The sequence below is a fragment of the Pseudophryne corroboree genome, chromosome 4 (assembly GCF_028390025.1).
Source record: "Pseudophryne corroboree isolate aPseCor3 chromosome 4, aPseCor3.hap2, whole genome shotgun sequence".
In the NCBI taxonomy this organism is placed as follows: Eukaryota; Metazoa; Chordata; class Amphibia; order Anura; family Myobatrachidae; genus Pseudophryne; species Pseudophryne corroboree.
This window is the reverse complement of record NC_086447.1, coordinates 453,208,827-453,235,337: the sequence shown is the minus strand read 5'-3', so window position 1 is coordinate 453,235,337 and position 26,511 is coordinate 453,208,827. Positions and strand designations below refer to the sequence as shown.

The following is a 26,511-nucleotide window of genomic DNA, read 5'->3' as shown; positions in this document are numbered from 1 at the left end:
ACAGAGACCGGTCCCGCCGCTGCACATACATCAGGAAGCGTGCGCCGTGGAACGCACGCCGCTCCCCACGAATCCGGAAGTTACGGTACGTGGAACGCAAACTGCGTGTCACTCGGCGGAAGTCCTCCCGTCAGTGCTGCGCTAGCGGGCACAGCGTCTCGGGGCAACAAGTGTATGTATCCCATTGTGCTGATAGTAGTGTTGGCAACAATACAGTAACAAACATAACTATCAAATAACCATACAGAAAAAATAATAAAGTGATTCTAACAGGACTGATAAAGATCAGTAAGGATCGAAAATGAGACCAAGGTTACAATAGTAGGGCACCTGAATACCATCAAAAATAGACTAACCCTAAATAACTAATAGTATTCTCATATGATCCAAACGTTAAAGAGGTCCTGTACACTCTCCAATCCATAAATGTGCTTGAAGGATATTTATTATATCATACTCACAAAGATACAAATGCAAGGCTCCATTATATGCATGTAGACAGAATCACAGCATTTATGGATTGGAAAGTGCCTACTTGTTAGAATCTATCTATCTACATATATAGCAATACACACAGGGTCCCTGGCACTCCGGGCTTACGTACACCTTGCTCTGGTGCCCTCCCTGCAGATGAGCATCTGTAAATATTTTCTTTGTATGGGCGGCACTCAGAGACTTTCAACAAGCAGATTAAGTGAAAAGGGACCCCACCGGGCCAATTTAATGGTAACGTTTCGGTCTGAGGAAGGGGAATAATACCCCGAAACGTTACCATTAAATTGGCCCGGCGGGGTCTCTCTTTCACTTAATCTGCTTGTTGAAAGTCTGAGTGCTGCCCACACAAAGAAAATCTCTCTCTCTCTATCTATCTATCTATCTATCTATCTATCTATCTATCTATCTATCTATCTATCTATCTATCTATATATATATATATATATATATATATATAATAAATTTGTGATTTTTCTGGCCATTTGTCAGAGAATATGAATAACTCACATACTTTTCTTTCACTCATGGTTAGTGGTTGGGAAAAGCCATTTATTGTCAAACAACTGTGTTTACTCTTTTGAAATCATAATGACAACAAATGCTATTCTAATAAACGGGCATTGAAACGTTGTATCCAAAATACCTCTGCCTTTGTGAATCATTGGAGTGCCGCACCACCCTGTGTCTGCTATATATATATATATATATATATATATATATATATATATATATATATATATATATATATATATACTCGTGGTAGTGGTCGGCACTCTCAAGTAAAAACTCACGTAGCCCTGGTGCCCTCCTAGGTGTATGCACACCAAACAGTATATAGCGGAGATAGGCGGCACTCCCGGGACTTATTCAAACAATACACGGGACAACACCCGTGAGCATCAACATCAACGTTTCGATTTTATTAATCGTCTTCAGGATAAAACATGTACCAAGATAACAAACATTTATAACTCACCAAGTGAATGCACGCCTCCTCCTGCCGCCAGGCTCCGGGCATCCGTCCACTCCCGATGACGTCACAACACCGCGACGTGCGCCCTCCAGCGCTCACATCAAGATCCGCACCGGACTCCCGTTGCCTAGCTACAGCAGACAGGCATAACCATGTGACTTGCCACCACCATGCGATATGAGAATATGAAAAGAAACACAAATAAAGCATAACAGTTAAAATGCAGTCCATCCTACCCTGCTTACTGCAATTGTTTACCATTATCTGAATCGACAATACTGTACTATGCTAAGCATTATATACTTTGTTAGAAAAAACTTAATTGAACAAAACCAGACTACTATTAAAATCTATTCCTGGTGTTTATTAAAGAAAACAATTTAGCCCAAAATTCTCGTTCAGACCATATGGGGATACAGTATTTAGTCTATGTATCCACCTCGCCTCACATTTCAGGAGGGATCTGTCCCTGTCACCACCTCTCACTTTTTTCTCTACTTGGTCAGATAACATTATTTCTGATTCTTTAAAAAATGCATTATTCCAACAGTTTCCAGTAGCTCCTGTGCTATACACAATTCCTAAAGTCCACAAAGACCCCCTTTGTCCCCCGGGACGTCCCATAATCTCTGCCCGGGACTCTATATATTATAAAGAGTCCAAATATTTGGACACACATTTTCAGCCGGTTATTCAAGCTCAGAACACATATTTAAAGGACACTACAACCTTTATCCTTAAGCTAAATCAATTACCATCTCCATTGCCAAAATGTTTTTTATGTTCCTTGGATGTTGTGAATCTATACACGAGCATACCCCATGATGGAGGTTTGAGTGCAGCATGCAAAATCCTTACCGATAGTCCACTGTATACTGGCCCTGATATTTCATTTTTTATTGGCTTGTTAGAATTGACCCTTAAGAATAATTACTTTTTATTTAACAACAAATGGTACTTACAGCAACAAGGCTGTGCAATGGGGTCCTGTGTGGCCCCGGCCTTTGCAAACAGCTACATGTTTGAGGTGGAACGAGAAATCTTTTTTTCTGATTCCAACATAGCGTCTAAATTTTTGGTTTTTTTAAGATATATAGATGATCTTTTTATCATCTGGCTAGGAGAGGAGGGTGACTTCCATGATTTAATGACAAGAGCTAATTTAGCAAATGAACATATTAAATTTACGTATACTATCAGTGATTGTGAGGTGAACTATTTAGATGTTACTATTCAACTTAAAAATTATACTTTACATACTACCCTATATAGGAAGAAAACAGATCGTAATAATGTTTTACATCATTCAAGCCAGCATCCCAGAGCAACCAAGGAAGGGCTTCCCTTCTCCCAATTTGTCAGGGCACATCGCATTTCTGATACTGGAAGATGCTAATAATGAAATTGACCGTATGATCATGCAATTTCTAGCAAGAGGGTACAAATATGAGCAATTGATTGAGGCCAAGAAAAAAGTTTTAGCGATACCCAGAGAACAAGTATTGGTTACTAATAAGCACAAATTGGGAGATGATCCTAGAATACCATTCGTACAACAATTTCATGCACAGAGTGGACTGGTGGTCAAGGAGACCAAAACTCTCTGGCCACTAGTCACTACAGATCCGGACCTTAAGGTCTTTGAAAAAACCAAAATAATGCCAAGCTTTAGACGCAGTAAAAACCTCAAGCAGTGGTTGGTGAAAAATGATATTTCTGAAAACACCAAAATTCTCAATAAGCCCAATTTTCTTACCAGAAAACCTGGCTGCTACCGGTGTGTGGGATGCACCACATGTAGTTACCTTGAAAAAGGAGACACATTTGCGCACCCCCACACTGGTAAACGTATTCCCATTAAGAAAGTACTTACCTGCACTAGCACTCATGTAGTGTATTTCATTAGGTGTCCATGTGGTCTTCTCTATGTAGGGAAGACCACTAGACAATTCAAAGAACGGATGAACTTACATCGTTCATCCATTAGAAAAGCGGTTGAGGGTCAAATAGTAGCTCAAGAACAGCCAGTAGCCAGGCACTTTAGAACCCATAAACATGGACTGTCCACCTTAAGATATAAAATTATTGACCAAGTAGAGAAAAAAGTGAGAGGTGGTGACAGGGACAGATCCCTCCTGAAATGTGAGGCGAGGTGGATACATAGACTAAATACTGTATCCCCATATGGTCTGAACGAGAATTTTGGGCTAAATTGTTTTCTTTAATAAACACCAGGAATAGATTTTAATAGTAGTCTGGTTTTGTTCAATTAAGTTTTTTCTAACAAAGTATATAATGCTTAGCATAGTACAGTATTGTCGATTCAGATAATGGTAAACAATTGCAGTAAGCAGGGTAGGATGGACTGCATTTTAACTGTTATGCTTTATTTGTGTTTCTTTTCATATTCTCATATCGCATGGTGGTGGCAAGTCACATGGTTATGCCTGTCTGCTGTAGCTAGGCAACGGGAGTCCGGTGCGGATCTTGATGTGAGCGCTGGAGGGCGCACGTCGCGGTGTTGTGACGTCATCGGGAGTGGACGGATGCCCGGAGCCTGGCGGCAGGAGGAGGCGTGCATTCACTTGGTGAGTTATAAATGTTTGTTATCTTGGTACATGTTTTATCCTGAAGACGATTAATAAAATCGAAACGTTGATGTTGATGCTCACGGGTGTTGTCCCGTGTATTGTTTGAATAAGTCCCGGGAGTGCCGCCTATCTCCGCTATATATATATATATATATATATATATATATATATATATGTATGTATGTATGTATGTATGTGTGTGTATATGTATATGTATATATATATGTATGTATGTATGTATGTATGTGTGTGTATATGTATATATATATATATATGTATGTATGTATGTATGTATGTATGTGTGTGTATATGTATATGTATATGTATATATATATATATATATATATATATATATAAATATATATATAAATCCAATGGAGTAGGCGGCACTCAGAGACTGATGAGAAAAGGTTGAGCGTGCAAAAAAGCCCCTTGGGGCTTTTTTGCACGCTCAACCTTTTGTCATCAGTCTCTGAGTGCCGCCTTCTCAATTGGATTTCTGCATACCAGGGGTCATTGCCCCAGAGGAGGGCACCAGAGCAAGGAGCACAGTCTGGAGTGCCGGAAGATATGGTGGTATATATATATATATATATATATATATATATATATATATATATATACACTGTGAAATAGCCCGGCACTCACTGGATACAACGTGCAATAGGTCTGGGTGCCCTCCGTGGTAATGCTGATATGTTGGAAGAAATCGGCGGCACTCCAGGATATAGTCAAGCAAAACTTGTGTATTAAAGCATCACAAGATACAATACAAAAACCGACGTTTCGGGGCCACGGTTTTTGTATTGTATCTTGTGATGCTTTAATACACAAGTTTTGCTTGACTATATCCTGGAGTGCCGCCGATTTCTTCCAACATATATATATATATATATATATATATATATATATATGTATATATGTATATATATGTATATATATATGTGTATGTATGTATATGTGTGTGTGTGTGTATGTATATATATATGTGTATATGTGTGTGTGTGTGTGTGTGTTTAAAATATACATATATATATATATATATACAAAATATATGTATGTGTGATATTTTTGCCTCCGATACGTAGTGTTTTTCATATTTTCCACTTTATTCATTCCTTCTCCAGAGAGATGTTTGCTCCTAAATTCTAGTTGATGCTACATCGTGTATGGTGTATATTGATTTCTTATGAGTCAAGGTATTAGTTTCATTTGTCTTTTTTTTTTAAATATTCCCCAACCCCCTTTTCCGTGTCGAGTGGAAACTAAGATGGGTCGCCTTTTCCACGCCAGTAATTGTCATGTCTCGATGTAATCATATTGTCTATACCTTTTTTAGATTTAAAATCATTAGTAGAAATGAATAAGGTGTTTTGCTGTTTTTGTTTTATCTAGATTGCATTATTTTGTTTCACAATTCTGATGCTCACTTATGTGTTTCTGACATTTTTCTTTCTCATGTGCATATATTGTATGTAATGGCATCTTAGGATGTTGTTATCTGGATGTGCCCACAGAAATATTAATAATATTGTGCCTATGGGCGGTCTGCCCCTTAAATTTGCGACCATCTTTGGACGCAGCAGCGATGTGCTCTGAATGACCACCAGATTTCCTCAGCCAGGGACTGTAGGCGTAGACCCTGGCCTTGGCACTCTCCAAAATAGGGGGTGACCCCCTCCCCCACCCCCCACCCCCATTTTCAGGAATGCTCTACGTGGAAGGTCAAGGGACAGGGTAGGGCTGCGACATTAGTAGGCTAATAGGTTACATGTATTGCGTGTCAGCAAGAAGTCAGGACTCTAACACCTATTACCTGACAGATGGAGACTGCTTATCTTCTATATAACTTCTCCCCCTCCTCTGACTCCTCCTGACAGGTGCATGCAATCCTCTGTATAGCTCCTCCCCTTCCTCCTTTAACTGCTCCTATCTGGCATGTGCTGCAGGATCCCTTGTGCTGGCTGCTGGGTGTCAGGGAGGAGGGGAGTTTCTGACGTTAGCTGATAGGTCCAAGTCTCTTCCTCCTCCTTACCAGAAGCAATATATCTTTATTTGGAGGAGGAAGAGACTTGGACCTATCAGCTAACGTCAGACTGTCCCTGCTCCTGCTTTCTGTCAGCCCATCACCCTGAGGTATGCATTGGTGTACCACCTCCTTCCATGCCAAGGTGGGGCTGGGTTATACGGTTTGGGATCTTCTCTAGGAGTGCAATCTAGCAGGGCAGAGGGGGACATTCTGTGTCTGGGCAGGCAGGCACTGGTGGGGGAAGGGGGGTGTTGGGAGTGTTCTGTGTCCAGGAAGACACTTACTTTTTATTGCCCAGTGGTTCTTGAACTCTGTCCTCAGGTACCCAAACAGTTTCAGTTCATGGTTTTCAGGTCACCTGTGGTTCTTTAGATGTGACCTTTGGTAATACACCTGTGCTCCTGGTGGGTGACCTGGAAAACGTGAAGTGTTAGGGGACCTGGGAACTAGGGCTGATTAACCCTGATCTATCTTCGTTATCGTGAAATAATGGATCCTGTGTAGAGCTTGGGTGCAGTGGTTCTCAAACTCTGCACTCTGGACCCTAAACAGGTCACCTCTTCAAGACCACTTAGCAGGTACACAGGTATGTAACCAATTATCACTTTTTAAAGATCTACAGTTGACATGGAAAACATGGACTGTTTGGGGTCCTTAGGACTGAGGTTGAAAACCAGTGCACTAGTGTTATTGTAGCCCACTGATAATCAACCACATTTACCTTATATCACATGGGTCCTTAACCTGTGGCCCTCCAGCTGTTGTGGAACTACACATCCCAGCATGCCCTGCCACAGTTTTGATATTAAGGCATCTTAAAACGGAGGCAGCTGGGATGTGTATTTCTGGAGGGCTGCAGGTTAAAGACCAATGCTGTATCAGGTCCAATTTTACTTCATTTTAATTACATTTTGTTTATAAATATTGAAAAGTTCACACACAAACAGCAATAACAGAATTTGTCAGATTACAATTATCAACTGGTTTGTTATTAGATGAATGTTTTAGTTTATAATTTTGAAGGCTAGTGATGGCTTACATAACATCCTAATTAACAATTTTGAGTGCAAAGTATTTGTGGGGGTGGGGTGGGGGGCTTTTAAAAATGTATTTAGATTACAGAATAGTGAGAGTGCCAGGGAAAGAGGTGTTGCTGTAGGGAAAGAAGGAGAATTGGCAGTGACGAGGCCAAAGCTGAAGAAATGTTAGTGAGCTACAGATTTATTATGTTGGTACCAAAGTTTCCGTTGCGCTACCGATACTCTATTATTAAGTAAACTGGATGGAGGCATCACTGTGATTACCATTGCTGTCTCACAGACCTAAGTAGAGTCATATATTCCATATACTGCTCCATATAGCGATGTAAATTGCTACATTATTATTATTATCCTTTATTTATATGGCGCCACAAGGGTTCTGCAGCGCCCAATTACAGACTACATATTCACATAATCAAAACAGGAAAACAGTGACTTATAGTTGAAGACAATATAGGACAAGTACAGGGTAGCTAAGCATAACTACATCAGTAGACGACACTGAGATAAGTATCAAAGTGGCTGAAAACTGCAGGATTTGGGCAGTTGAAGATTATTAACGTAAGACCAGGATAAGCACATGAGGGAAGAGGGCCCTACTCGTGAGAGCTTACATTCCAAAGGGGAGGGGCAGACAGACAGGGGTGACAGAGGGTTAGGATGAGATTTGGCTGGGTTAAGTAAAGAAGTGGGTTTTAAGAGCCCATTTGAAGTTCTGTAGAGAGGTGGAGAGGTAGAGAATTCCAGAGTAAGGGAGCAGCACGTGAAAAATCTTGGAGATTGGAGTGGGAGGAAGTAATCAGAAGACAGGAGAGTCGGTGTGCATTAGCAGAGCGAAGAGGACGGGTGGGAGGAGAGTAAATGGAGAGAAGGTCAGAGATGTAAGTGGGAGAGAAAAGGGTGAGTGCTTTGTAAGTGAGAGTGAGAAGTTTGAATTTAATTCTGAAAGGGAAGGGGAGCCAGTGAAGGGCTTGTAGGAGAGGAGAGGTGGATGTAGTGCATTTGGTGAGGAAGATGAGCCGGGCTGCAGCATTGAGGATAGATTGGAGTGGAGAGAGGTAATTATCAGGGAGGCCAGTTAGGAGGAGATTACAGTAACCCAGTCTGAAAATAATCAGTGAGTGGATAATGGTCTTGGTGGCATCCTGGGTGAGAAAGGGTCTGATCCTGGAAATGTTTTTGAGATGAAAATGACAGGTTTGTGAGAGGTGCTGAATGTGTGGTTTGATGGAGAGGGAGGAGTCAAGGATTACGCCAAGACAACGCACTTGGGGGCTAGAGGAGATAGTCGTGCCATCAATGGATAATGAGATTGTGGGAGGTGAGGTTGTACATAGTATGTATGTGTTATATAAATAATTTAATAAATAAATGCACACAATTTCCAAACCAATCATAATTTAACCAGACATTCCTTGTCATAAGCTTGCTTCTTTCATTCTGCAGCAGCATTATTTACATGGCTGATAAGCTTTTCCTCATGTTTAAATGAGTTGATCGGCTTTCCAAAAGTAATATATTATGATCTACCCATAGTTGAATTTTCATTATTTGGTGAATTACGTTGATGATGAGAAGTGAGCTATTTAGGGATTATCCCAATAATATGAATAAATATCCCAGTGATACAATTTTTCCTACAGAAGTCAGGGGATTAACCTTGTGGCGCCTACATGGTACAATATATACCATTTGCATTATGTAAACCGTTTCCTCTTTGGAACTACTGTACATGCGAATGGATAGCGATCTGCAAAGCATTCACAAACTTGCACGGGGCATTTGTTCTTCCTGTCAGGGTGGCGCCTTTGTATTCACAGACACCTGCAATTTCTCAGAATAACGATCTATACTGAATTAGGCCCCCAGTACGATATAGTCAGCGTTTGGACTAGGTGGCGGGGCCGGCAGCGATGAGCATTGGTAGGGGAGAACGGTGCCATGCTGCATTTGGCATCGTGGCCCTCCTTGACTATGTCGCCCATAGGACTAACAGAGGATGTTGCAGACAACGCACAGGAGCGTGCATTGTCAGCGACATACTGCATACACACTAGACGATATCGTGAGTGATGTGTCATAATTGGGGATATTGTCTAGTGTGTACCCGGCTTAAGACAGTAGAGCAATTTTAAATATGAGCAAGAGGAATATAATAATAATAATTATTATTTTTTATTATTATTATTGTGCCACAAGGGATCCGCAGCGCCCAGTTACAGAGTACAATAACAAGTAAGCAAAACAAGAAAACAGTGACTCACAGTTAAAGACAATATAGGACAAGTACAGGGCATATAAACAGCTGCATCAGCAAGAGTCACTGAAATAAGTTTCAGGGTGGTAAAAAAACTAGGTATTTGGTACAGTCGAAGGGAGTATGGAATAGAAGATGGTTTATGTAAGAGAAGTAAAGGCACATGAGGGAAGAGGGCCCTGCTCGTGAGAGCATACATTCTAAAGGCATTCTAAAGGAATATCAAAGACCTCTGGGGAAAAAAAGCCTGAACACTGTACTCGTGGTAATTTAAAAATGAATTTTGGGTGAAATGATGCTAAATAGAAGGCCAGTTAATGTATAACCGGTGCCAAAATATTTTATCAAGGTAAACAATGAAAATGTCTCCTTGTGTGCTTGCAGTACCTAGCATTGGCGTGTGTGTGTGTGTGTGTGTGTGTGTGTGTGTGTGTGTGTGTGTGTGTGTATATATATATATATATATATGTGTATGTGTGTATACTGAACAGTACGTGAAGCAAACTCACAGTACAGCTATTGTTTGTTTGTGGGCTCTATTGTGAAAGTATGTAGGCGTTTCTACATTACAGTGGTTTCTAACCACTAGAGTTTTTACATATAGCACACACAATATAGATAGATTTGTCGGGGTATCAGTTAATTTCAATAATTTATTCGCATATCACTTTAATACAAAACGTGTCACTGGCTATTGTATGTCCTTGTAGATGTAGTAATAATTTAGAAGTATTATAATATTTCGTACTGTTGTGGCACCTGCTCGTTGCCCATCTTAAACCTTTTGCTGCTGTTTATCTATTTTGGATATATTGGAGATCTACTGTCGCTATATAAAAAGAGGAAAAAATGAAGCTAGTTTGAATCAATACCTGAAAAATAAATGGTAGTTACACTGAGTTCAGATAAAAGCTTAGGCTGGGTACATACTAAGCGATATAGGGCCTTTTTCAGATGTGGCTGTTCTTGTGATTGCTGTTGCAGTCTTTTGCCGTTCACAATTGCGTCTATGAGGTGGAATTATGAAACATCGTTATGGGGTGGAAGTGGTATCAGCGCACGTTATGTGTGCTAATACCGCTTTTTCCCCCATGTATTAATGCCGCAGTGTGTGTCCATTGGCGCTCCTGTCCTTTATTGGCAATGCTATCTAAAAGATAGCACATCGATATGCAGGGCTATGTAAGAACGCTCAGTTGCACAGACTATTTTTTTTTTTTTTTTTTTACTTGAAGCCCGAGGTGCGGTGCTCCATCACCCAGTGTCTGTGACCAAACGTGCTGGGGGCATAGGTTCTTGGACCCTCTCCCAAAGGAGAAGGGCCCCGTTACTCCCCTAACCCTCAGAGCCAAAAGGCCTACTGAGGGAAAAAAGGGACTGTGGGTCCCCCCTTGCCTAAGCGCAGAGGGACCCTCGTGTGTCCCCAGGGTTGGCCAAAGCGTCCCCCTGGGGACCGAAAACTGCGTCTGGTCCCCCCCCCCCCCCCGTGGAGAGGACCTCAGCAACTTAGAGGAGAGGGCGGCCCATAAGGGTCTCACCTTAACCCCAATCGAAAAAACGTGAACGTGACACACTACAAAAAACATAAAAAAGTGCTGTGCAAGTGCAAAACGCATATGGGCATAAATAAATAAATAAATAAGCCCCAGCCAGAAGGCCGGGGGGGGGGGGGGGTAAAAAATTATCCTTGCCCTAGCCAAAAGGCCAGGGCAAAGGACGTGGTGCACCAGAAGTTGGGAGTGTGACTGTGCTCGTGCCATCAAGTGCAAGGTTCCCAGAATACCTGTGCAGTTTGAGGCACCCCTGGGTCTCCCCAGGGGCACATATCACCTCGAGCTTCGAAGCAGCTCCCGGCCTCTCAGCCAGACCAAGTTTCATACTGCTCTATGTCAGGGTCAACCCCCAGTACAAGAGTAGATACTAGACCAGGCTGTTCCTAAGCAACGTAAGGGTATGCTTAAGCCCCTACGAAGTAGGAATACTCAGCCCAGTTTTTCTCCACTCTCGACCAGGGGCCCGCCACACCCCAGCACGGTACTCCCACAGGATGTTTCTCCATTCCACATCTAGGAACCTCTCACGCTCCTAGTGTAGGAACAGGTAATCCACCCTGTGTTTCTCTACCGCAGATACTTCACCGGGCCGTTCCCTATACAACGTGGGGTTCTATTACTCCCCCACGAAGTAGGGATAACCGGCCCAGTTTTTCTCCACTGATAAGAACAGATACTACACTTGATCTTAGCCAAAAGGCCTTGCACTTGATGGCAATAATAACGAGATCCTGCGCATGCGTAGTGGAGCCAGCCATGCAGGGAGACAGAGCGCAGCTGCGCTAAACTCTCAGAAAACGCCACTGAAAATGCACTCCTAGAATGCCATCTGAACGACCATGACACACCTGCATTTATCCGACCACTCCCCATTACCACCCCCAAACGCTGTCTTCCTGTCACTCACTTTGAGATGAATTCCTCTGTGCAACCACTATAGCAATTCACTCGTTGCATGAGTGCAGTGCGGGTCAGACGCATGCGATGTTAGAAACCATCAACTGATTTACATACAGTGGGCCTAATTAAGGTTGGATCGTATTGAGAAAGAAATTTACATTTTCTCAGTCCTGCTTCTGCTAAAAATTGCATGTGAAAAGCCACCCACAAAGGTAAAAGAAGACCACCGATTCAATCGCATCATTGTGTATTTAATCTCATTATTGTGATGCATACGCAGAAATCGAGTACCATCGACAATTGTGGTTAACCCAGGGCTACTCAGAATTATGAGAATTCATTTGCACTGGCGCCATGTTTTTAGTCTCCATCCATTGCAACTGACGTTGGATACACACCCCGAAAAATGACCATTATCTGCCTGCGTTTTTCCAACACTCCCCACAAACGCCATGTTAACACCCATGAACTGTCATTTCCTGTCAATCAAATTGCGATTGCATTTCACTAAATTGCATTTGCAACTTAGTCCCCATGCATGCGCAATGAATTTACACTGCATGCGCAGTCTGACTGTAATCGCCCGATTTTCAATTTTGTAACTGAAGATAAATAAGGCCCAATAGCTGCTTTAAGACTGCATCTGAATTAGGCTCATATTATACGATATATTGTTCAGATGCGGATCGTAATGATATATTGTACGCATCGTATAGTGTATACCCGTGATTGCACGGTTGTTCATCGCATCTTCTCATCTGATGACCTGCATTTCACATGGGATGATGTAATGAATGATGGCATGCAGTTACACATGTAGTGTGTATGGCGTGTGATGTACTGTTGTATCGTGACACAGCGTTGGCTGAGACACACATCGCAAAGTGTGTGTCCAGCTTTACTTTTACATCAGCCCCGTCCACATACCTTACTGACAGGCTAGCAGTTGCTTAGTACAGCAGAGGGGGCATCCCGCCTTCTCAACTCTGTTACTGTTGGGACAGGAGGAGTAAGGCCCTTTCCAACGCCCTCTGTCCCAAATTGAGGTCTGCAACCAGCCCCCCACCTGAAAATGCTCCACACATGGCTCATTTATTTATCTAACAGAATTCTCATTTCTGATGCGCCTGTCTTCACAGAAAAAGTGGAATATTATCTTGTAAATTAGGGGTGCAGAATATGTAAGGGCTGATGTAGAGATGGGCGTAAGCTCAAATTGAGCCATGCTCTGCTGCATGTGCAGAAAGAAATAGTTATGTATCAGCATTATCCAAGTATAATAAGGTTTTGTTCATGCACAGGGTTCTATTACCCCTCCCAAAAGAATTGCATATTTGACTATCAGGAGTGGTAACATTTGTTGGTATTCAACCGCCTGGTGCAAAATATGAACTACAAGATAAATACGAGATGGCAGTCAGCAGCCGCTTCTATTTTGCTTGGTGCGTTTTGATCTCTGCCAATAATATGATTTATATTATTAGCATGGCTCCTGTAATCTGTTCACATTATTTACATGATATATGCATTGATCTGCAGAATGAAAGCAGATTCCCATGTTACTTTGTTGAATGAGAAGATAATGGATAGCTTTTAATTGAACTAAATTTTTGCGTTTGTATCTGTATGTATTTTATACACAGTAAAATAAACTTAAAACTTATGAATACCTTGACACATTCTTATTGAATTTCATTAAGGTACTTTATTATTTATGAATTCTGTACTGAAACTGTAGCACACGCCTCCTGAGGACTATGGGACTTCTAAGCAATATGCAGATATAGGTATTTTGCATTAGTAGACCAGGATCTTTAAGAGTAGCAGTATTTATCTCTTAAGAGCTATTCACTGAAAGCAACTTTTTCTTTTTATAGAGTTAAGAGATGTTAACCCTTGTCATCAAATCAGTCCAGCATTTGACATGCTGCACCAGTTCACGTGGGTGATGTGATCAGGGTGGCTGATCTGGGAGAGGTGGTGGCTGCTCTGAGCCAACCAATCAGGACTCCTTTTGACTGGATCACTAAATACGACTTTTTGCTCATGTGCAGTACATTCATTATTCTCCTGTTTAGTCATGAGGACAGATCTCTCCTCTTGCAAACCAGAGCATTCAACAAAGCCATGTGTCATGTTAATGGTAGGCATTAGAGTAGAGCTCTGACAGCAGGGAACAACGGGTTCTCTAAAATTGGGTTAAATCTGTAGTTATTAAATAACTGCAGTGTTCACCATTGGGACAGTTTCACTAACACATACACAGGAAGATTCCTTTTGTGTTTTACTGCTAGCCCTTTACCTGGGCTCCGACTAGATGCCTAATTAGCATGCAATTTCTTGTTTTGCATTTACGACATTTACAGTAATCTCTCGAATACTGCTGCAGAGAAAATATAAAATTTCTACAATAAACTCAATTTTTCTCATTCTCATGTGTTAGAAGTAGCCATGCTTCGCGCTACTTATAAGAAAGGAAAAGAAAAAAAAGAAAAAAGAAAAAGTTGGTTAGGTATTTATTATGCTGATGGAAACTTTTTTTTTTTTTTTAGAAAGACACCCATGAATTACTCCAGGTGCACAACACAAGAAAAATAACTCTCTGCGTTCAGCACTTAGCGAAAATGCAAAGACACTGCCATACATTTATTGTAACCTGACAAATAAATTCTTTGTTCTGTTGTATGTGATGGATAAATGCATTATTTTCATTTTCCTTTTTATTGTGCTTTACCTTAACGAAGAGCAAGCAGAGTGGTGGTAGTATACAATATACAAACTTTGTTGTGTATTGGCACATTAATATGTACTTGCCTTCAAACTACATTTTAAAAAACTTGTCAAAATGTGACTAGACCCCTTTTGCTAAGATAATATCCTTATCAGACCTTTATTCCCTCATCACTTTTACATTCTTAATAAGATTTTTGTGTGGAGCAAAATAAATTAACCACTTTGATTCATGTTTTGGACATATTTTCTTTTCCCCAGATAGTGACCATCCGTTTTAATTGTACCTTCATGTAATCTGCAGAAAATACAGAATGTTTCACTCCTCCGAAGCCTAAAAAGCCTTGGGTGTAGGAAAACTACATCTTAGGAAGGTAATGTAGTAAGGTCAACACCTAATTTATTGACCACAATTGCTGTTTAATCAGCAATGACTGAGGTATTATGGGAGGAATACCAACCTGGCTGTTATATGGTGGGAGATGGGGTAAAATGTAACCGTGCTTTTTAAGTTTGAGATGGAATATACCATTGCCAGCAGTAAATTATAACCTTATTTCCCAACAGAATTTATGCTTTTTGTTGCCCTTTGTGTTCTTCCTGTGACCAACCTATCTGGTAATCTTTATAGAAGTATGTGGACATACCCTAGGATTTAAATTGGGAAATGTTGAAAGACATCTATTTTCATCTATAGCAGCGGTGGCCAACTCGCGGCTCTCGAGCCGCATGTGGTTCTTTCATCCGCCGCATGCGACTCGGCCGGCTCCTGGCCACTGCTGCCCCCAGCCCCAGACACACGCAAGCCTGTCCGGCAGCGGTGTCTCGGTTCAATTCGGCGCCGGCCCGTGAGCCAATCAGAGCTTGCGGACCGGCAACTAAGGCTCCTGATTGGCTGCCGGGCGCGAGCTTTGATTGGCACACGGACCGACGCCGAATTGAAGCGAGACACAGCTGCCGGAGAGGCGTGCGTGTGTCTGGGGCTGGGGGCAGCGGTGGCCAGGAGCCGGCCGAGCCGCATGCGGCGGAGGAAAGAGCCGTGGGTTGGCCACCGCTGATATAGATGAACAGGACATGTGGAGACACATAGTTCAAGAGAGACACCGCCGCTGGAGAGAGAGCAGAAGCAGCAGCGCGGGGAGGAGAGCGGAACTGAAGGGAGCGGGCGGCTGGTGAGCACTGTGGGGACATGTATATCTGTACTGGGAGCTTAGCAGGCACTGGGGGCATAGCGGGCATATCTGGAACTGGGAGCACAGCAGGCACTGGGAGCATAGCAGGCACTGTGGGGACATGTGTATCTGGCACTGTGGGGACATGTGTTTCTGGCACTGGGGATATGTGTATCTGGCACTGGGGGCATATATGTATCTGGCATTGTGGGGGCATATATGTATCTGGCAGTGTAGAGGCACCCATTTTTTGCCGTTTTTATATGTATGTGGCACTGGGGACATATATGTATCTGGCAGTGTAGAGGCACCCATTTTTTGCCGTTTTTATATGTATGTGGCACTGTACTGGGGCATTATATGTATCTGGCACTGTACAACATGACGAAAAACGGGGTTATGATATGAGGTCATACTTCTACAAATGTCATACCAAAAGGTGTGCACACAAAAATGGGGTGTGGCTTTGTGACAACTAGGCCACGCCCTCATATTTGCGCGCGCGCATGAGAGTGGCTCTTGCTCTTGACTACAGATCTTTTCTGTCTCTTTGCCTCTGACTGGTTGGCCACCCCTGATCTATAGTCTCTATATTTTACACGAATGGAGATGAAGAGTGGGATGTTCTTTGAATGCATACATTTAGCTACAAATTGTACACATTTACCCTTTCAGTGATGAACAGGTGAACAAAATGATTTATTTGTTGCAGTTCATCTCATTTTGGTCGGTTTAGGTCATTTTGGTCAGGTCTTAAGTTTATTCGTTAACAGAAATATAGGAAAAATACTCCTAGTGAGACCCCATAAACATAAGACATTCTTCTTATTCTGTTGTTAGAATGCTTATTACTGTTTTAGAAGGCCCCTTTTTGCCAGCAATGGTGATGGGGAAAGTGTGGACTATGGGCCTGATTCAAGTTTGTTAGCAAAGCAAAAAAGCAAGCAACTGGCCTAAAACCATGTTGCACTGCAGGTGGGGCAGATGTAAGGTGCAGGGAGATTTGGGCGGGATTTTTTCAAACTGAAATCTAAATTGCAGTGTAAAAATAAAGCTGTCTAACATTTAGGGGCTACATGCAAAAGCAGAAACAATATAACCCATGCAAATCTAAATCTCTCTGCACATGTTACATCTGCCCCACCTGCAGTGCAACATGGTTTTGCCCGGTTGTGTGCTTTTTTTTTGCTTTGATAACAGGGCCTGACACTTCCCAGTACATTTAACTGTAGTATAGGAAAAAAGTAATTACAAAAACACAATTCTAAGTTCTCCTCTTGTATCTCATTAGTTTCTTTTGAACTAAAATAATACATATAGGGGCAGATGTATTAACCTGGAGAAGGCATAAGGAAGTGATAAACCAGTGATAAATGCAAGGTGATAAACATACCAGCCAATCAGCTCCCATATGTAAATTAACAGTTAGGAGCTGATTGGCTGGTGCATTATCACCTTGCACTTAACACTGCTTTATCACTGGTTTATCACTTCCTTATGCCTTCTCCAGGTTAATACATCTACCTGACTGTATGAAAAAAGGATTTCACTGAAATAAACTATTGGGTACATGGAGAGAATTCATTTTTGTGAAGTTTGGTCACTTGTCTAGCAATTTAACATTTGTTGTAAGGGTATCTTCAAACCTATAAAATGATTTCATTACATCTGCTAGCTAAACTGTACTCAATGTGACTAGCGATTTATCTGCAACTCAGCTAAAATTGAGCATGTATCTTAAAAAATAAATAAATGTAAATGCAGCAAACTGACACTTATGGCGTGTACACGGTGAGATTTTTTCTTACGATTTTGACTGTATAGTAAAAATCGTAAGAAAAGTCAGTGCAGATCGCAAGGTGAAAGTCACCTTGCGATCCCGAGCCGATGCGCGGTTCCCGCCGCAAGAATAGATAGCCTGTGCAGGCAAGTCAATTTTGACTATCTCTACAGAAGAGATAGTCAAAACTGACACACATACCCGTTTTCCACTTGCTAGCATGGGCCGCAGCTGTGAGCCTGACACGGCTGTGATCCGTGCTAGAGCCCCCTTCTACACTAGCTCACCAACCCGGCATATTGCTGGGTTGGTGACGCTGCTGCTGACGCGGCAGGGGCGGCGCTGGGAGATCTCCATACTCTGTGTCGCATCGATACGGCTTCCGTTTACACTACACAGCTTACCGGGTTGAACACGTGTTCAGCCCGGCATGCTACCCGGGTAGGATTCCCGAATCACTTGATCCGAGAATTTGCAGGGGGGGGCGTTTCCACTAGGAAAAAACACGGGTAAATGCGCGCCCCCCCGCGCATTTACCCGTGTTTTTAGAGCTAGTGGAAAAGGGGTATTAGCCAAAATCGCACATAGTCAGTATCACAAGCACATAATGAGTGTGCTTGCGATACTGATTATGTGCCGACCTAGCCCCTGTCGCATAGTGAGAATCGGGCATAGCCCGAATCACGTGTGTATGGGCCATAAGAAATAACTGTTTAGCCTCCAAACAACTTAACAATTATCGACTTAAAAAAAAGAAATACAATTATTTTGCTATATGTTTTTATTTTATTAAAGGAAAATGCCACATGACTAAACTGGTTAGGGTTCTATGAGAAAATAAGATGAAATGAGGGATGAATGTGCACTTTGCCTCATGATCTGCTCTCCACTGTGGCCTGTAGATGGGTAGCTAATGTAAGCATCAAATGTCTGGTGGTGATCAAAAGGTTTACACCTGATTATGATAGGCTAAAGTCTAAATGCTTTTTGCAGTCTTAGATGTTTGAATTGTGACTTGTTCCCCATCTCCCAAAATAACTTTCAGATTCTCTGACGGCTTTGGATCAAGACACTAGTCTAGGGTTTTTATATTTTTAAATATATTAAACTACAGTAAATTAAGACTGTAGAAAGAAATGTTTTTGTTCAACACACTTTCTCGGACGTCCTAGTGGATGCTGGGAACTCCGTAAGGACCATGGGGAATAGCGGCTCCGCAGGAGACTGGGCACAACTAAAGAAAGCTTTAGGTCACCTGGTGTGCACTGGCTCCTCCCACTATGACCCTCCTCCAAGCCTCAGTTAGATTTTGTGCCCGGCCGAGGTTGGATGCACACTAGGGGCTCTCCTGAGCTTCTAGAAAGAAAGTATAGAATTAGGTTTTTTATTTTCAGTGAGACCTGCTGGCAACAGGCTCACTGCAGCGAGGGACTAAGGGGAGAAGAAGCGAACCTGCCTGCTTGCAGCCAGCTTGGGCTTCTTAGGCTACTGGACACCATTAGCTCCAGAGGGATCGACCGCAGGCCCAGCCTTGGTGTTCGGTCCCGGAGCCGCGCCGCCGTCCCCCTTACAGAGCCAGAAGCAAGAAGAGGTCCGGAAAATCGGCGGCAGAAGACATCAGTCTTCACCAAGGTAGCGCACAGCACTGCAGCTGTGCGCCATTGCTCCTCATACACACTTCACACTCCGGTCACTGAGGATGCAGGGCGCTTGGGGGGGGGGCGCCCTGAGCAGCAATAAAAACACCTTGGCTGGCAAAAATACCACAATATATAGCCCCAGAGGCTATATATGTGGTAAATACCCCTGCCAGAATCCAGAAAAAAGCGGGAGAAAAGTCTGCGAAAAAGGGGCGGAGCTATCTCCCTCAGACACACTGGCGCCATTTTCTCTTCACAGTGCAGCTGGAAGAAAGCTCCCCAGGCTCTCCCCTGTAGTTTTCAGGCTCAAAGGGTTAAAAAGAGAGGGGGGGCTCTAAATTTAGGCGCAATATTATATATACAAGCAGCTATTGGGGAAATTTCACTCAGTTATAGTGTTAATCCCCACATTATATAGCGCTCTGGTGTGTGCTGGCATACTCTCTCTCTGTCTCCCCAAAGGGCTTTGTGGGGTCCTGTCCTCAGTCAGAGCATTCCCTGTGTGTGTGCGGTGTGTCGGTACGGCTGTGTCGACATGTTTAATGAGGAGGCTTATATGGTGACGGAGCAGATGCCGATAAATGTGATGTCGCCCCCTGTGGGGCCGACACCAGAGTGGATGGTTAGGTGAAAGGTATTAACCGACAGTGTCAACTCCTTACATAAAAGGGTGGATGACGTAACAGCTGTGGGACAGCCGGCTTCTCAGTCCGCGCCTGCCCAGGCGTCTCAAAGGCCATCAGGGGCTCAAAAACGCCCGCTCACTCAGATGGCAGACACAGATGTCGACACGGAGTCTGACTCCAGTGTCGACAAGGTTGAGACATATACACAATCCACTAGGAACATCCGTGACTTGATCCCGGCAATAAAAAAAAAAAAAAAAAATGTGTTACACATTTCTGACATTAACCCTCTAAAAATGGGTTTTTATGTTGGGGAGAAAAAGCAGGCAGTGTTTTTTGTTCCCCCATCAGATGAATGAATGAAGTATGTGAAAAGCGTGGGTTCCCCCCGATAAGAAACTGGTAATTTCTAAAAAATTACTGATGGCGTACCCTTTCCCGCCAGAGGATAAGTTACGCTGGGAGATATCCCCTAGGGTGGATAAGGCGCTCACACGGTTGTCAAAAAAGGTGGCACTGCCGTTTTAGGAACGGCCACTTTGAAGGTACCTGTTGATAAAAAGCAGGAGGCTATCCTGAAGTCTGTATTTACACACTCAAGTACTAGACTGAGACCTGCAGATAGTGCTGCTGCAGCGTGGTCGGTGACCCTGTCAAACATGAGAACATATTAAAGACGTCGTCTTATATATGAGGGATGCACAGAGGGATATTTTGCCGGCTGGCATCCAAAATGAATGTAATGTCCATTCTGTCAGGAGGGTATTAGAGACCTTTCACTGGACAGGTGATGCTGACTTTAAAAGGCGCATAGAGATTCTGCCTTATAAGGGTGAGGAATTATTTGGGGATGGTCTCTGGGAGCTCGTATCCACAGCAACAGCTGGGAAGAAATATTTTTACCTCAGGTTTCCTCACAGACTAAGAAAGCACTGTATTATCAGGTACAGTCCTTTCGGCTTCAGAATAGCAAGCGGGTCAAAGGCACTTCCTTTCTGTACAGAGACATGGGAAGAGGGAAAAAGCTGCACCAGTCAGCCTGTTCCCAGAATCAAAATTCTTCTCTCGCTTCCTCTGAGTCCACAGCATGACGCTGGGGCTCCACAGGTGTAGCCAGGTACGGTGGGGGGCCGTATCAAAAATTTCAGCGATCAGTGGGCTCGCTCACAGGTGGATCCCTGTTTCATTCAAGTAGTATTTCAGGGGTACAAGCTGGAATTCGAGATGTCTCCCCCCCGCCGTTTCCTCAAATATGCCTTGCCGACAACTCCCTCAGGCAGGGAGGCTGCGCTAGAGGCAATTAATAAGCTGTATTCCCAGCAGGTAATACTCAAGGTGCCCCTACTTCAACAAGGACGGGGTTACTATTCCACACGGTTTGGGGTACCGAAACCGCATGGTTCGGTGTGACCCATTTTATATTTAAAATCCTTGAACACATACATAAAAAAATTCAAGTTCAAGATGAAATCGCTCAGGGCGGTTATTGCAAGCCTGGACGAGGGGGATTACATGGGATCCCGGGACATCAAGGATGCTTACCTGCATGTCCCCATTTACCATCCTCGCCAGGAGTACCTCAGATTTGTGGTACAGGATTACCATTACTAAGTCCAGACACTGCCGTTTGGACTGTACATGGCACCGAGGGTGTTTACCAAGGTAATGGCCGAAATGATGATACTCCTTCGAAAAAAGGGAGTTTTAATTATCCCGTACTTGGACAATCTCCTTATAAGGGCAAGGTCCAAGGAGCAGTTGCTAGTCGGGGTAGCACTATTTTGGAAAATGCTACAACAGCACGGTTGGATTCTAAACAGTCCAAAGTCACAGCTGGTTCCTACGACACGTCTACTGTTCCTGGGGATGGTTCTGGACACAGAACAGAAATAAGTGTTTCTCCCGGAGGAGAAAGCCAAGGAGCTGTCATCTCTAGTCAGAGACCTCCTGAAGCCAAAACAGGTATCGGTGCATCATTGCACGCGAGTCCTGGGAAAAATGGTAGCTTCCTGCGAAGCAATCCCATTCGGCAGGTTCCATGCAAGAACTTTTCAGTGGGACCTGTTGGACAAGTGGTCCGGATCACATCTTCAGATGCATCGGCTGATAACCCTGTCTTCAAGGACCTGGGTATCTCTACTGTGGTGGCTGCAGAGTGCCCATCTTCAAGAGGGCCGCAGGTTCGGCATACAGGACTAGGTCCTAGTGATCATGGGTGCCAGCCTTTGAGGCTGGGGGGCAGTCACACAGGGAAGAAACTTCCAGGGACTTTGGTCAAGTCAGGTGACTTCCCTACACATAAATATTCTGGAACTGAGGGCCATTTACAATGCCCTGAGTCAGGCAAGGCCTCTGCTTCAAAACCAGCCGGTACTGATCCAATCAGACAACATCACGGCAGTCGCCCATGTAAACCAACGGGGCGGCACAAGAAGCAGGATGGCGATGGCAGAAGCCACAAGGATTCTCCGATGGGCGGAAAATCATGTGTTAGCACTGTCAGCAGTGTTCATTCCCGGAGTGGACTACTGGGAAGCAGATCTTCTCAGCAGACACGACCTCCACCCGGGAGAGTGGGGATTTCATCCAGAAGTCTTCCAAAGGATTGTACACCATTGGGAAAGGCCACAGGTGGACATGATGGCGTCCCGCCTCAACAAAAAGCTATAAAAGATATTGCGCCAGGTCAAGGGACCCTCAGGCGATAGCTGTGGACGCTCTGGTAACACCGTGGGTGTACCAGTCGGTTTATGTGTTCCCCCCTCTGCCTCTCATACAAAAGGTACTGTCGCTTTTTTCACACATCTCTTACACTTATAACACTGCTCAGCTAAACTTCACATTCTGATACTTTACTGCTGTCCTCCTCTTTTCTTTTATATTCAGCAGCCTCTTTCATTTGCTTAACACTGATCTTTCACTCCTATTCTTTTCTGTTTGATGCCCTGGGGTGGTTTAGCTGGGGTAGTCTGGGGGTGCTCTGCGTCCCGGAGGTGAACCCCTATAGTGTTAGGGACCTGTCCGATGAGGTCACCGTGAAGCAGGTGGGCAGGCTCATATACTGGCCAATATATGCCAAGAACCTCAAATATTATATTACGGTTATAATAATTTTAATGGTGTATGGTGCACCTGCAGTACTACAGTACTTAGTCCCAGCAAGGTAGCACATCCCATTATAATAAGCCAGGGTGTGCAGTCCAGGCCCCGTTTCCATATAAACACCGTGGGTGTACCACTCGGTTTATGTGTTCCCCCCTCTGCCTCTCATACAAAAGGTACTGAGAATAATAGGAAGGCGAGGAGTTAGAACGATACTCGTGGTTCCGGATTGGCCAAGAAGAGCTTGGTACCCAGAACTTCAAGAACTTATATCAGAGGACCCATGGCCTCTGCCGCTCAGACAGGACCTGCGGCAGCAGGGGCCCTGTCTGTTCCAAGACTTACCGCGGCTACGTTTTGACGGCATGGCGGTTGAACGCCGGATCCTAAAGGAAAAGGGCATTCCGGAGGAAGTCATTCCTACGCTGATTCAAGCCAGGAAAGATGTAACTGCAAAACATTATCACCGCATATGGCGGAAATATGTTGCTTGGTGTGAGGCCAAAAAAGGCCCCAACAGAGGAATTTCAACTAGGTCGATTTCTGCATTTCCTACAAGCAGGAGTGTCTATGGGCCTAAAATTAGGCTCCATTAAGATACAGATCTCGGCTCTGTCGATTTTCTTCCAGAAAGAACTAGCTTCAGTACCTGAAGTTCAGACATTGTAAAAGGAGTGCTGCATATTCAGCCCCCGGTTGTGCCTCCAGTGGCACCTTGGGTTCTCAACGTGGTGTTGTTTCTTAAAATCACATTGGTGTGAGCCACTAAAAACCGTGGATCTAAAATATCTCACGCGGAAAGTGGTCATGTTATTGGCCTTGGCTTCGGCCAGGCGTGTATCAGAATTGGCGGCTTTGTCATATAAAAGTTCTTATCTGATTTTCCATATGGATAGGGCAGAATTGAGGACTCGTCCCCAGTTTCTCCCTAAGGTGGTATCAGCTTTTCACTTGAACCAACCTATTGTAGTGCCTGCGGCTACTAGGAACTTGGAGGATTCCAAGTTACTGGACGTAGTCAGGGCCTTGAAAAATTATGTTTCCAGGACGGCTAGAGTCAGGAGAACTGACTCGCTGTTTATCCTGTATGCACCCAACAAACTGGGTGCTCCTGCTTCTAAGCAGACTATTGCTCGCTGGATTTGTAGCACAATTCAGCTGGCGCATTCTGCGGCTGGACTACCGCAGCCAAAATCTGTAAAAGCCCATTCCACAAGGAAGGTGGGCTCATCTTGGGCAGCTGCCCGAGGGGTCTCGGCTTTCCAACTTTGCCGAGCTGCAACTTGGTCAGGGGCAAACACGTTTGCTAAATTCTACAAAATTGATACCCTGGCTGAGGAGGACCTGGAGTTCTCTCATTCGGTGCTGCAGAGTCATCCGCACTCTCCCGCCCGTTTGGGAGCTTTGGTATAATCCCCATGGTCCTTACGGAGTTCCCAGCATCCACTAGGACGTCAGAGAAAATAAGATTTTACTCACCGGTAAATCTATTTCTCGTAGTCCGTAGTGGATGCTGGGCGCCCATCCCAAGTGCGGATTGTCTGCAATACTTGTATATAGTTATTGCCTAACTAAAGGTTTATTGTTGAGCCATCTGTTGAGAGGCTCAGTTATATTCATACTGTTAACTGGGTATAGTATCACGAGTTATACGGTGTGATTGGTGTGGCTGGTATGAGTCTTACCCGGGATTCAAAATCCTTCCTTATTATGTCAGCTCGTCCGGGCACAGTGTCCTAACTGAGGCTTGGAGGAGGGTCATAGTGGGAGGAGCCAGTGCACACCAGGTGACCTAAAGCTTTCTTTAGTTGTGCCCAGTCTCCTGCGGAGCCGCTATTCCCCATGGTCCTTACGGAGTTCCCAGCATCCACTACGGACTACAAGAAATAGATTTACCGGTGAGTAAAATCTTATTATTACATTGGATTGCAAAGAAAAAAAAAGTGAAAAAAGTATTTTATTGCGGGGCACACTCTCAGCTGATGATAATTTATTGTTTACACTACTCTTTGTACGAGTGTGTCCTGCAATTGAATACTTCTCTTCCTCTTTTTGTTGACATTTAGTTTTCTTTTGCGCACCCCCAGAAAGGAAAGATCTCCTATCCTTGGTGATGGTGAAACACACGCTGAATATTAGATATTTGTAGTGATGATATTTTTCTTTGTTGCAAAGAAATATGATTTAAACTTTTATTAAAATGATTAGCAAAAGGTTTGGGAGAATTGATATTAATTACCCTATCGCACATGTCTAATGAGCTGGTATGCTGTCTTTTGCAGACTATTCCCATTCAGTCATCACTTTTGCTGGTGTCAACTGTAATAGGGGACCCTCACTCTTGTCTTTACTTCAGTGCAGTTTTACCATGCTTTAAAAACCTGTTTGTCTGTCTTTCTTTCTCTCTCTCTCTCTCTCTTTCTTTCATTCTCTTTTTCTCTTTTTCTCTTTCTTTTCTTTCTTTCTTTCTTTCTTTCTTTCTTTCTTTCTTTCTTTCTTTCTTTCTTTCTTTCTTTCTTTTTCTTTTCTTTCTTTTTCTTTTCTTTTCTTTCTTTTTCTTTTCTTTTCTTTCTTTCTTTCTTTTTTTCTTTTTCTTTTCTTTCTTTTCTTTCTTTTTCTTTTCTTTTCTTTCTTTCTTTCTTTCTTTTTCTTTTCTTTCTTTTTCTTTTCTTTTCTTTCTTTTTCTTTTCTTTTCTTTTCTTTTCTTTTCTTTCTTTCTTTCTTTCTTTTTTTCTTTTTCTTTTCTTTTTTTCTTTCTTTCTTTTTCTTTTCTTTCTTTCTTTCTTTTTCTTTCTTTTCTTTCTTTCTTTCTTTCTTTCTTTCTTTCTTTCTTTCTTTCTTTCTCTATCGTCCTAGTGGATGCTGGGGTTCCTGAAAGGACCATGGGGAATAGCGGCTCCGCAGGAGACAGGGCACAAAAAGTAAAGCTTTTCCGATCAGGTGGTGTGCACTGGCTCCTCCCCCTATGACCCTCCTCCAGACTCCAGTTAGATTTTTGTGCCCGGCCGAGAAGGGTGCAATCTAGGTGGCTCTCCTAAAGAGCTGCTTAGAGAAAGTTTAGCTAGGTTTTTTATGTTACAGTGATTCCTGCTGGCAACAGGATCACTGCAGCGAGGGACTGAGGGGAGAAGGAGTCAACTCACCTGCGTGCAGGATGGATTGGCTTCTTGGCTACTGGACATCAAGCTCCAGAGGGACGATCACAGGTACAGCCTGGATGGTCACCGGAGCCGCGCCGCCGGCCCCCTTGCAGATGCTGAAGACAGAAGAGGTCCAGAATCGGCGGCTGAAGACTCCTGCAGTCTTCTAAAGGTAGCGCACAGCACTGCAGCTGTGCGCCATTTTCCTCTCAGCACACTTCACACGGCAGTCACTGAGGGTGCAGGGCGCTGGGAGGGGGGCGCCCTGGGAGGCAAAATGAGTACCTATAAAGGCTAAAAATACCTCACATATAGCCCTAGAGGCTATATGGAGATATTTAACCCCTGCCTGATTTCTCAAAATAGCGGGAGACGAGCCCGCCGGAAAAGGGGCGGGGCCTATCTCCTCAGCACACGGCGCCATTTCCTCTCACAGCTCCGCTGGTCAGGACGGCTCCCAGGTCTCTCCCCTGCACTGCACTA

General features: G+C 43.6%; 1 protein-coding gene and 1 pseudogene across 2 annotated transcripts in view; one reads left to right on the top strand and one right to left on the bottom strand.

Moving 5' to 3' along the window:
• The window catches only part of BACH2 (BTB domain and CNC homolog 2), a 486,829-nt gene that overhangs the window by 60,486 nt on the left and 399,832 nt on the right, over positions 1-26,511 (top strand). The gene's annotated exons all lie outside the window — the stretch shown is intronic.
• On the bottom strand, positions 11,544-11,651 carry LOC134913262 (U2 spliceosomal RNA; annotated as a pseudogene).